Source organism: Macaca nemestrina, chromosome 13 (assembly GCF_043159975.1).
Source record: "Macaca nemestrina isolate mMacNem1 chromosome 13, mMacNem.hap1, whole genome shotgun sequence".
NCBI lineage: Eukaryota > Metazoa > Chordata > Mammalia > Primates > Cercopithecidae > Macaca > Macaca nemestrina.
Window position 1 is genome coordinate 23,729,509 of NC_092137.1, and position 13,465 is coordinate 23,742,973.

General features: G+C 39.9%; 1 protein-coding gene across 4 annotated transcripts in view; it reads right to left on the reverse strand.

The window, feature by feature from the left end:
- The window catches only part of LOC105479837 (ATPase family AAA domain containing 2B), a 175,392-nt gene that overhangs the window by 20,334 nt on the left and 141,593 nt on the right, over nt 1-13,465 (reverse strand). The gene's annotated exons all lie outside the window — the stretch shown is intronic.

Here is a 13,465-nt window from a genome sequence, read left to right on the forward strand (position 1 = left end):
TTTATCCATTCACATGCTGGTGGACATTAGGGATAATTCTGGGTTTTGGCTATTATAAACAAAGTCACTATAAACACTGATGAACAAACCTTTGTATGGAAATATACATGTTAATTTTCCTTGTGTTAATACTAAGGGGTGGAATGGCTAGGTCAAATGATAAGTATGGCTCTCCAGCAACCGCAGGGGATTGGTTCCAGGACTCCATCTCCCCTTGGATATCAAATTCCCAGACGCTTACATCACTCATATAAAATGAGGTAGTGGCCGGGCACAGGGGCTCATGCCTATAATCCCAGCACTTTGGGAGGCTGAGATGGGTGGATCACGAGGTCAGGAGTTCAAGACCAGCCTGGACAATTTGGTGAAACCCCATCTCTACTAAAAATACAAAAAAATTAGCCGGACATGGAGGCAGGCACCTGTAATCCCAGCTACTCAGGAGGCTGAGGCAGAGAATTGCCTGAACCCGGGAGGCGGAGGTTGTAGTGAGCCGAGATCACGCCACTGCACTCCAGCCTGGGTGAAAGCAAAACAGAATCTCTAAATAAATAAATAAATAAATAAATAAATAAATAAATAAAAAGAGGTAGTACAGTCAGCCCTTTGTATCCACAGGTTCCAAAGCAGATATGGAGAGACGACTATAATGCATGTTAAACGTTCTAAGAAACTTCTAGATTGTTTTCCAAGTCAGTTGTACCATTTTACATTCCTACCACAGTGCATCACAGTTCCAGTTACTCCATATCCTTGATTATATTTGATATGGTCTTCTCAGTTTCAGACGATCCTTAGAGGTGTTTAATGGTGTCTCATTCTGTTGCCCAGGATGGAGTACAGTGGCACAATCTCAGCTCACTGCATCCTCTGCCTCCTGAGTAGCTGGGATTACAAGTGTGTGCCACCCCACCCAGCTAATTTTTGTATATTTAGTAGAGACAGGGATTCACCATGTTGTCCAGGCTGGTCTTGAACCCCTGACCTCAGGTGATCCGCCCACCTTGGCCTCCCAAAGTGCTAGGATTACAGGCATGAGCAACTGCACCCGGTCTCATTGTGGTCTTAATTTGCATTTCACTAAAGATTAATGAGGTCAGCTGGGTGAGGTAGCTCACACCTGTAATCCCAGCACTTTGGAAGACCAAGGCGGGTGGATCACCCGAGGTCAGGAGTTTGAGACCAGCCTGGCCAAAACGGTGAAACCCCATCTCTACTAAAAATATATTTTAAAAAAGCCGGGCATGGTGGTGTGTGCCTGTAATCTCAGCTACTTGGGAGGCTGAGGCAGGAGAATCGCTTGAACCCAGGAGGTGGAGGTTGCTGTGAGCTGAGATCACACCACTGCACTCCAGCCTAGGTGACAGAGTGAGACTCCGTCTCCATAAATAAATAAATAAGATTAATGAGGTTGAGTATCTTTTCATGTGTATATTTGTCTTCTGTATATCTTCTTTGGTAAAGTGTCTTCAGCTCTTATGTCCATTATTTAAATTGGGTTATTATTAAATTCTGAGACTTAATATTCTGGCTATAGGTTTTAAGCTCTTGTATTTAGGTATGTGATCCATTGTGAGTCAACTTTTGTATACAAAGGTCTTTTTTTGCATGCTGATATCCAATTGTTCCAACACTATCTGTTGAAATTAATCTACTTTCTTAATTGAACTGACTTTATATCTTTGTTAAAAAGCAATTGATCCTCTATGTGTGCATCTATTTCAGGACTCTATGCTATTTCATTGACCTACTTGTCAAACTTCATGCCAATATACACTGTCTAGATTAGTGTAACTTTGTAAGTCTTATAATAAAGTAGTATTGAGTCTTCCAACTGTTTTTATTTTTCAAAGTTGTTTTGACTATTCTAGGTCCTTTTCATCTTTATATGAATTTTAGAATCAGTTTGTCAATTTCTATCAAATGCCTGCTGGAATTCTGATTGGATGGTGTTGAACCTGTGGTTCAATCTGGGGAGAAATTACATCTTCATAATGGTTAGTCTTCCAATCCATAAGCCATGACATATATCTCCATTTATTTGGGTCTTCTTTAATTTTTCTCATCAAAGTTTTATAGTTTTTAATGTATAAGTCTTACTTACATGCCTTTTGTCAGATTTATCTATATTTCATGTTATTTTTTGATGTTATTTCAATTTTCTGTTTGTTGCTAGTATATAGAAAAACAAGTGTTTTACATACTGATCCTGTCTCCTGCAACCCTAACTTCACTTATATGTTCTAATAGCTTCTTTAAATATTCCATAGAGGCCGGGCGCGGTGGCTCAAGCCTGTAATCCCAGCACTTTGGGAGGCCGAGGCGGGCGGATCACAAGGTCAGGAGATCGAGACCACAGTGAAACCCCGTCTCTACTAAAAATACAAAAAATTAGCCAGGCGCGGTGGCGGGCGCCTGTAGTCCCAGCTACTCAGGAGGCTGAGGCAGGAGAATGGCGGGAACCCGGGAGGCGGAGCTTGCAGTGAGCCGAGATCGCGCCACTGCACTCCAGCCTGGGCAACAGCGTGAGACTCCGTCTCAAAAAAAAAAAAAAAAAAAAAAATGTTCCATAGGATTTTCTATGTAGACATCATATGTCTACAAACAACAGTTTTACTTCTTTCTTTCTGGAAGTAGGGATGCCTTTATTTCTTTTTCTTACCTTATTGCATTGGCTGAAAGCTCCGGTTTAATGTTGGATAGAATTGGTAAAAGCAGACATCCTGGTCATGTTTCTGATCTTAAGGAGAAAGTACTTACTCTTTCATCACTAGTATGATGAGAACTGTAGGCTTTTTGTAGACATCATTTATCATTGAACTGAAAAGCGGGGATGGGGAAAAAATTTTGTTCCAGTAAAAACATTTGACTTACAAATACAGGCTGTCAGCTTGATGATAGTCTGCTGACCCCTGGTTTAGAGCATTTACTTTTAATGTGATATATGTGATTGTTGATATGGTCGCTATTTATTTTCTACTCGTCTTATATGTTCTTTGTTCCCCTTTTCCTCTTTTTCTCACTTCTCTTGGAATTACTATATACCTTTTTATTATTCCATTTTATCTCCTTGTTGATTTATTAGCTCTAACTCTATTGCAGCCCCTGTGTGAACTTCAAGGAATATTCCCTCTCCTCTTCTGGCCTCAGATAGGTTTCTCACACATATGCACTAACCAGTACTTAGTTAAACACTAGGGTAGGACCTCCTGGAGATAGCCGCAGTGTTCTCTCTGTGCAGCTTTCTTCTTTCTGGTAATCTTCCCTACAAACGCAAACCACCGTGGCCTCTTCAGATTCCCAGGTCTGGCTCCTCAATTCAGAGGACCTCCAGAATACGCCTGGGTTGCTCCTCCTGGGGCTGGTATCTGGAAATTGTCTCCAGGCAACCACACTGCTCCTCTTACTTGTTTCTATCTTTTGGGAATCACTGTCCTGTGTTGCCTGGTGTCTAATGCTTTCCAAAGAGTTTTTCTTTAAATATATTTTGTTCATTTTTTTTTTTCATTGTTTCATGTGAGGGGGTAAATAAATCGAATCCCTTTTACTCCATCTTGGCCTGAAGAAGAAAAGAAGAAGTCTCCTGGTGTCTTTTAAATACTCTTTGAAAACCAAACTTTAATAGTTGTCCAACAATCCAAAGTAGGATGTGCTTTAATTTTTCAAAAGTATTGTTCTCTTTTTGGAAGTTTTAAATTACTTCTAATTTTAGCTACTATAAATAAAAAACTACAATGAACGTCAACATCCTTAGAAGTAGCTATACTTTCAAGTTGACAATACAATGTGTGTAGACTATGCAATACCACAACTTTCCACCACTGGCTTTCTACCTCGGCTTGAATGAAGAGAAACTAAAAAAGAGGTAAGATTAAATCTAAAGGCATGGATCTGGCATATTATCTCTAAAATAACTCAATGATTGGTCTTTCTGCTTTTTATAAAGTATATCTTCTATCCCAACACTACCCTAAATTAAGCAAGAAAAAAGAATAAATGAAGAAAAAAAAATTCCATAAAAATTTCCCACTAGTATGGAAGACAAGGAATATATTCTTTTAAAAAAATCTGCATTTGAGAGGGGACACTCCTTTTTTGGGGAGATGGGGGTGGAGGTACAAGGTCTCACTCTGTTACCCAAGCTAGAATGCAGTGGAACGATCATGGCTTATAGCAGCATCAACCTCCTGGGCTCAAACAATCCTCTCTGCCTCAGTGCCCCGAGCAGCTATTAATAGGACCACAGGCATGCGCCACCACGCCCGGCTAATTTTTGTATTTTTTGTAGAGATGGTGTCTGGCCATGTTGCCCAGGTCACATGCTGGTCTCACATTCTTGGGCTCAAGCGATCTGCCCACCTCGGTCTCCCAAAGTGCTGGGATTACAGGTGTGGGCCACTGAGCCTGGCCAGGGCATTGCTTTTTCATGTGCCTATCATTACAGTTTTCAATCATTGTTTAGAAGAGTGTCTAAGATTACACATAGCATATAATCACAAACTTAAAGAATATTAAAACTAGAAGGGATGTCTATGATAATCCTAGGTTCTTAATCTTTTTGACCTGGATTCTTATAAGAACAGAATATGGCTGGGCATCATGGCTCACATCTGTAATCTCAACACTTTAGGAAACTGAAGCAGGAGGATTGCTTGAGGCCAGGAGTTTGAGACCAGCCTGGGCAACATATGGAGACTCCATCTCTACAAAAAATTAAAAAGTTAGCCAGTATTGGTGGCTCATATGGTCCCAGCTATTCAGGAGGCTGAAGTGGGAAGATAACTTGAGCCAGGGAGGTCGGTGGCTCAAGTCAGCTATGATGGCTACAGTGAGCGATGATCGCACCACTGCACTCCAGACTAGGCAACAGAGTGAGACCCCATCTTGGGGGAGGGAAAAAAAAGAAGAGAATAAAAGTTGAAAACTGCACATGAATATAATTTTGTTTGCGGATTCAAAGACTCATTCATCATTTAAAACTCTAGGTTTAAAATCATGTGGGAATAGAAACTACATATTTATGAGTTTCTACTCTGTCTCATACTTTAAGATTTTAAGATGGTACAAATCCATGAAATTTGCAAGTTACATGAGCACAGCAAAAAAACCCCACATATTGGCTTTGAAGTCAAGACAGCTCTCAATCCATTCAGTTGTGCCATATAACATCTGTGGGTTTGCACACGGATTATATAACCTTTCTGAGCCCCAATCTCCTCATCTATAAAATAAAGATATTACCACTTACATTTGTCTTCAGCAAAAAGTAATTGCTACTTAGGACATATAGATGAGTATCTATAAAATTAACAGAAGCACTACTTTAATGAAAGTAACAGCAATTTCACTGTGTTGATGTTTCTTTTGTAATTGGTAAACTTTTACTTTTAGTTCATTATGAAGAAAAAAAAAATCCCAGAAGTACATTAGCTGAGGTTTTGTTCAATAAAATTATTAAGAGTAACCATATTTTTAAGAAAAGCTAATTTTCATGTTATGATTTTTCATCCCAAATAATTTCATAAATAAGAAATTTGGCTGGGCATGGTGGCTCACACCTGTAATCTCAACACTTTGGGAGGATGCAGCAAGAGGATCACTTGAAGAGTTTGAGACCAGCATAGTCAACATAGCAAGACCCCATCTATACAAAAATATTTTAAAATTAGCCAGGCATGGTGGTAAGTCCTGTAGCTGTAGTCCTAGCTACTCGAGGGGGCTGAGGTGGGAGGAACACTGGTGCCCAGGAGGTCAAGGCTGCAGTGAACCAAGATCATGCCACTGCACTCAGGTCCAGGCAACAGCGTGAGACCTTGTCTCCAAAAAAACAAAAAATAAAAAAAAATTTAACTATATTTACTGGTTCGGGTCATATTTACATATTATTAGCATTTGTGCATATTTCTACATAATGTTACCATGTCTCCATTTTATAATTTCTACCTAATCTGAGATTCCTTGAGTTAGTATCTAAAAATAGAGGTTAGGCACAGAGGCTCACATCTGTAATCTCAACACTTTGGAAGGCCGAGGCGGGTGGATCACCTGAGGACAGGAGTTCGAGACCAGCCTGACCAACATGGTGAAATCCCATCTCTACTAAAAATACAAAAATTAGCCGGACATGGTGGCGCATGCCTATAATCCCAGGTACTCAGGAGGTTGAGGCAGGAGAACTGCTTGAACCCGGGAGGTGGGGATTGCAGTGAGCTGAGATCGTGCCACTGTGCTCCAGCCTGGGTAACAAGAGCAAAACTCTGTCTCAAATAAGTAAATAAAATAAAAATAGAATAATGAATAACATTTACTCATTGGCCACATTTATTAAGAATATGCTCTACACAAGATGCCTATATAGATCCTGTTCTCAATAGGCTTTGAGTCTAAAACAAGGGGTAAGGATATGTAAACAAATAACTATGGGTAAAAAAGGAATAAACGTCTCAGAAAAGTTACATTATGAGATTCAGAGATGAAGGGGTTACTTACAACTGGAAGGAAATCAGAAAAATCTTTCATGAACTTAGCATTTTAGTATTCCTTGAAAGGTAGGTGAATTTTTTTTTTTTTTTTTAAGACGGAGTCTTGCTCTGTCGCCAGGCTGGAGGGCAATCTTGGCTAACTGCAACCTCCGCCTCCTGGATTCAAGCGATTCTCCTGCCTCAGCAGGAGTACAGGCGCACACCACCACGCCCAGCTAATTTTTGTATTTTTAATAGATATGCGATTTCACCATGTTAGCCAGGATGGTCTCGACCTCTTGCCCTCATGATCCGCCCGCCTTGAACTCCCAAACTGCTGGGCGTGAGCCACCGCGCCCGGCCAGGTAGGTGAAATTTAAAAAATATAGGTGCTTTCAAAAGCTACGTGCTTTTCAAAAGTACATTTTCTTGTATGTTACTTATACCTCAATAAAACTGATTTAAAAAGAAAAACATGTAAATACTCCCAGTAGAGGGGACACATTTGACAAAAGTACTGAAAGAATAAGACTGGGACTTACACTGGGCAAGAACTGGGACCCATATTTCCTAGAAAAGGGGCCCTCCTGGGCGCCTCTCTCTTCTCATTCTACACACTGTCTATGAAATCTCATTCACTCCTCCTCAATGATGACTCCCAACTATATCTCCTGCCCACTTCTTTTAACCTCCAGAACCACATATACAACTAGTAATCTCAGCAGTTTGGGAAGCCAAGACGGGCGGATCACGAGGTCAAGAGATCGAGACCATCCTGGCCAACATGGTGAAACCCCATCTCTACTAAAAATACAAAAATTAGCTAGGCATGGCAGTACACGCCTGTAGTCCCAGCTACTGGGGAGGCTGAGGCAGGAGAATTACTTGAACCCAGGAGGCAGAGGGTGCAGTCAGCCAAGATCGCACCACTGTACTCCAGCCTGGCAACAGAACAAGACTCTGTCTCATAAATAAATAAATAAATAAAGTCTGCATTTTGTCTGGGTGTACCAAATATAACTCATACTAACACGTCCCAAATTGAATTTCACATCCTGCCCATAAATCTGTTCCTCCATTGGTTTACCTTCCCAGATTTCCTCTATCCAGACCAAAACCTCAAGGATCATTCTAGGTTTTTGTCCGCCATATTTAAATGGTTGATCACTAAGACCTCTACATTCAATCCCTGCAGCCACTGCAATTAAATCTTAACTGATGTTCCAACCTCCATCAAGTGGTAACTCCCTTGACCTCTACCCCAAATTTGATACTAAAAGGTCAAGGTTGTGTCTTAACCATCTGTATATCTCTAGCCTTAAACAGGATTTATACACAGAGAATATTTAATAAATAGAGGCTCAATAAATGTTGAGTCAGTGAGTAGAGAAGTAAATTAGTTTCCCACTACTCCTCCATGGAGGCACTCTATTCTCCAGATTTGTTGTTTTCATACCTTTGTTTCCTCAGCCTGGAATCAATGCCCTTCCCAATCTTGCTAATCTCCAAGTAGTGTCTTCTCTTCTGTGCTCCACTAACCCAGTAACATATTTCTAATAAAGTCCTTATGATACTGTCTTATAATTATCTGCTGGCACCTTAAGACATTATTCATGATTGCCACCTCTATGATATCCCTTTATCTTAATATTTATTACAATCACCAATAATTTGATTAGTGTATTTATCATCTCTAAAAATTGATGACTTTCTATATAGTAGGGATTGTGTTTCATATATCTGTTACAGGCTGAACTGCGTCTCCTCAAAATTTATATGTGGAAAGCTTAACTCCCAGTACCTTAAAATATGACTGTATTTGGAGACAAGGCCTTTAAAAAGATAATTAAAATAAAATGAGGACATATGGGTGGGTTCCAATCTGACTGATGTCCTTATAAGGAGAGAAAATTTGGATACACCAAGAGACACCAAGGGCACACAGGCATAGGGAAAAGGCCATGTAAGGACAAAGAGAGAAAGGAGGCCGCCATCTGCAAGCCAAGAAAAGAGGCCTCAGGAGAAACCAAACTTGCTGACACTTTTATTTTGAACTGATAACCTCCAGAACTGTGAGAAAATTAATTTCTGTTATATTTTGTTATGGTAGCGCTAGTAAGCTAATACAATTACATACAGAATAAAGCCTGCCACATAGTAGTTATCCAGTAGGCATTATGGATCTACCATAACACTGATTTTATATATATATATATATATATATAAATAAAATCTTGGTCTCAAAAGGCAAGAATTGTCATAGTCATCTTTGTAGTCTAGGCATCCAGCTCAGTAATTAGCAGATAGTATTCATAAACACTAATGGAAAAATGAATGAGTTTGGTTGAAACAACTCATGAAATAGAACTATGGCAGATAAATTTAGAAATGTATTAAGAGCAGAACACAGAGGGCTCCAAAAGTTTGGGTGAATCTGGGGGTTTTAATCCTATGCAATTGGTACAACACAGAAGATTCTGAGGAAACTAAAAGATTAGGGCCAAAATTTCAGCAAAACTTGTCAAATGATGGTATGTAGCATATGAACAGGCCTGGGGAATATAGGAGGGGTGCACTGCAAGACCAAAAACGGGGATGAGCCAAACATAATATATCATGTATCTATGTATCTATAGTGTAGTAATTAGGGCCAAATATCTGATACTGGTCACATTTAGAACACAGGTCAATTTCTCCTTGTTCCCATCATTTAATTTCTGTTCCCATCATCCTCAAGGGAGAGAATCTGGGTCAATAGTTAGGCAACATGTATATCTTTCAAAATGTTGGCTTCTGTCTTCTATGTATATGTTAGTTTTTCCCCCAAATGGCCAAGTGTTCTGCAAAAGAGAACACTATAAGCTTCCAAATACTCATGGGAACTTGTAAACGTACTACAACATTCATGTAATTTCCACTTGCTATACAACACACCCTGAGGATGTTTTTCTGGAATATAACAAGTGGTTCTGTTGCTAAGAAAAAAAAAAAAGAGGTTGCTTGATGAAAGATATGAAAAAAATCTAAACACAGCCAAAATAATACCTTTGAACTATACCACTTTTTATATCAGAACAAGTGAAGGAAGAAAGTTACAAGTGTACCGTGTTAACTCTGTGAGACAGAGCCATATTCTTTCATTGTGGAACTGCATTTTGTAGCAAAATGTTATTATGCACCAGAAACCATTACTTCTTCCTTAAAATATTAATATCAACATGGTTATAACTAATTACTTAGGGGGGGAAAATATGGATTGATCTTCTCAACTGGCTTTTTCTAAGCACTTAAATTCATTTTCACTACCAGCTCTTAGATTTGTTTCAAAATGAACTAAATTTAAAGTATGGTCCAGGGAATGTAATAAGGACAAAGTATAGAGGGTCATTCTAGAGCAAATACGTAGGTACCTGCTAAGAAATCAACTTATAAAAAAATTAAAGCACAATTTAAATAATTATGATCATAAGAATACAAATACCAACAGCTAACCTTTATGGAACTCTTACCATGTCCCAGGTACCCCACTCAAGGCTTAAGATATTTAGGATGAACCATATGAAAACAGCAATTTCATAAGGTTCAACCTAATACACTTTCTCATTTAATTCTTACAACTACCCCAATTAAAGAATGTTGTTATCATCCCCATTTTACAGATGAGGAAACTAAAATTTAGAGGGCTTAACTTGATCAAAGTTAAAGAGCTAGGAAATAGGAGAAATGGGACTAAAACCTAGGTCTGAATCCAAAGCCCACATTCTCATTACATATTACACAATAACAGCAGTCTCTGTGTCTTGAAAACCAGGCTGAAGGTGTAGGTACACACTGCCCAAAGCCACTACATAGACAGTTGTGCGGGCTGTACCCTCACAAAGGACCCCAGCAAGGGAAGGGAGTGAAATGGGGCTGACATCCAGCCCATGCTTCACTATCCATCCTGTTACAGGATGGCATCCAACTGAAGAATGAGGTTCTCTCACTTACCAAAAATTGCTACATTGGCTTACAGTGGCCCTGATGCTGTTGGTATAATTTTTCTTTTTTTTTTTTTTGGAGACAGAGTCTCGCTCTGTCGCCCAGGCCAGAGTGCAGTGGCGCAATCTCAGCTCACTGCAAGCTCCGCCTCCCAGGTTCATGCTATTCTCCTGCCTCAGCCTCCAGAGTAGCTGTGACTACAGGTGCCCACCACCACGCCCAGCTAATTTTTTGCATTTTTAGTAGAGGTGTGGTTTCACAGTGTTAGCCAGGATGGTCTCGATCTCCTGACCTCGTGATCTGCCTGCCTCGGCCTCCCAAAGTGCTGGGATTACAGGTGTGAGCCACCGCACCCAGTCTGCTGCTGGTATAATTTTTTTAATTTTTAGAGAAAATTTTAATAGTACAGATTAAAAGCCTTAAAAGATATATATTCTTTGATCCAGAAATTTCACTTTAAGGAACTTATTCTAAGGAAATAATTAAGAATCAACACAAAATTTGCATTACAAAGATATTTATCAGTGTTTATAAAAGAGGAAAAAAACTAAAAAATCTAATATGTCCAACAATAGGGTATTAGCTGTTATATGAGATCTAATACGATTAAAATAATGTTGGAGAAATACATTCATTAACTAATAAGCTTTTCACAAAATATTATGGGAATGACAAAATTTACAAAAATCCTAGTCATTTTAGTAAAACTAAGATGCATGTATATATTCTACATGCACTATATCCATGGATGGGGAAGGAAACAGAGAAAAAACACTAAGTGATGGAATTATACGTTTTTAATGTTCTTCTTTGTTCTACTTTCATATATTTTTCTATAAGATATATATAAGCCAGGTGCACTGGCTCACATGGGTAATACCAGCACTTCGGGAGGCCGAGGTGGGCAGATCACTTGAACCCAGGAGTTTGAGACCAGCCTGGGCAACATGGCGAGACCTCTTCTCTACAAACAAAAATACAAAAATTAGCCAGGTGTGGTGGTGTGTGCCTGTATTACCCAGCTACTGAGAGGCTAAGGTGGGAGGATCGCTCGAGCCCAGGAGGCAGAGGTTGCAGTGAGCTGAGGTCACACAGCTGCATTCCAGCCTGAGCAACAGAACAAGATGCTGTGTCCAAATAAAAAGTGTGTGTGTGTGTGTGTGTGTGTGTGTGTGTGTGTGTTATATAAAATAACTCGAAAACAGGTAAAGTAAACAAACAACAAAAACTACAAGAGGTAAATAACATAAAGCTGAAAAACTGTTACATACAAAGTCCAGCCACACAAAATTTTATTCTGCCTCCTAACTTGGAAATTACTGGATTGGTGCAAAAGAAATTGCAGTTTTTCCCATTATAGAATCTGTGATATATTATGGTTGAAACTGAAGCAAAAAATACCTAATTTCATGTGAAACTGAGAAATCTAAGTCATTTTACCATATGGCCTGGGTTGAGAAGCTCTGCCTCAAAATACAGATACAAAACAAAGCACAGGCCAGGTGCCGTAGCTCACACCTATAATTCCAGCACTCTGGGAGGTCGAGAGGGGCAGATTACCTGGGGTCAGGACTTCAAGACCAGCCTGGCCAACATGACAAAATCCCATCTCTACTAAAAATACAAAAATTAGCTGGATGTAGTGGCACGTGCCTGTAGTCCCAGCTACTTGGGAGGGTGAGGCACAAGAATCACTTGAATCCAGGAGGCGGAGGTTACACTGAGCTGCTATCACGCCACTGCACTCCAGCCTGGGTGACACAATGAGACTCTGTCTCAAACAAAAAACAAAACAAAGCAAAAATTATATTCTAACTATCTTTAGATAACAAAAACTTAAATGAATGTTTTAAAAACAAGAAGCATTTTATTTTTAGTATTACTTATCAAATAAATAGAATTCTCAATAGAGTAAAAAAGCAAAAAGTGGCTCCTGATAGCCAGGAGTTGGCCTGGCACTATCAGCTACGCCTCAGGGTACTACAATTAAACATAAACAATTTCACAGAACACTAATATCAGACAAGGCCACCCTGTGCCCATGACGGGTCAAGAGAAAAATTAGACCACTCTGTCTAATCATGTCTAAACACAGACAAAACATGAACATTGTCCTGACCACCAAAAAAAACAATAATCAGGCTGGGCGTGGTGGCCCAGGCCTGTAATCCCAGCACTTTGAGAGACTGAGGCAGGTAGACCACTTGAGATTACAAGTTTGAGACCAGCCTGGCCAACATGGTGAAACCCCGTGTCTACTAAAAACACAAAAAATTAGCTGGATACGGTGGCAGGCACCTGTAATCCCAGCTACTCGGGAGGCTGAGCTAGGAGAATCACTTGAACCCAGGAGGTGGAAGTTGCAGGAAGCAGAGATCATGCCACTGTACTCCAACCTGGGCAACAGAGGGAGATTCCATCTCAAAAAAGTAAAAATAAATAATAATAGCCAATGACCAAACACAATCCTGACTAATATGAATGACTGCTGTTTCTTTCTTTTTTTTTTTTTCTTTTTTCTTTTTTTTTCCTTTTATTTCCTTTTTATTTTGAGAAAGGCTATCACTCTGTTTCCCAGGCTGGAGTACAGTGGCATGATCACAGCTCACTGTAGCCTCAACCTCCAGGGCTCAAGTGATCCTCCCATCTCAGCCTCTCAAGTAGCTAGGACTACAGGTGTGCAACCACCACACACAGCTGATTTTTGTAATTTTTTGTAGAGACGGGGTTTTGCCATGTTACTCAGGCTGGCCTGCAAACTCCTGAGCTCAAGTGATCTACTCGCCCCAGTCTCCCAAAGTGCTGGGATTACAGGCATGAGCCACCACACCCAGCCAACTGCTGTTTCTTTATCAATCATAGCTTTAGCCTTGCTCCATTTTCTTGCCTTCTAGGTTCTTAAAATTATTCCTACTTTCCAATAGCATCTAATCCACTGCAAAGCCCCACTTCCTTATACTCTAACCAAAATCACTTAACACAAGCCCAAATCTTGTATGGTTCCCTATGACACATATTCTCCC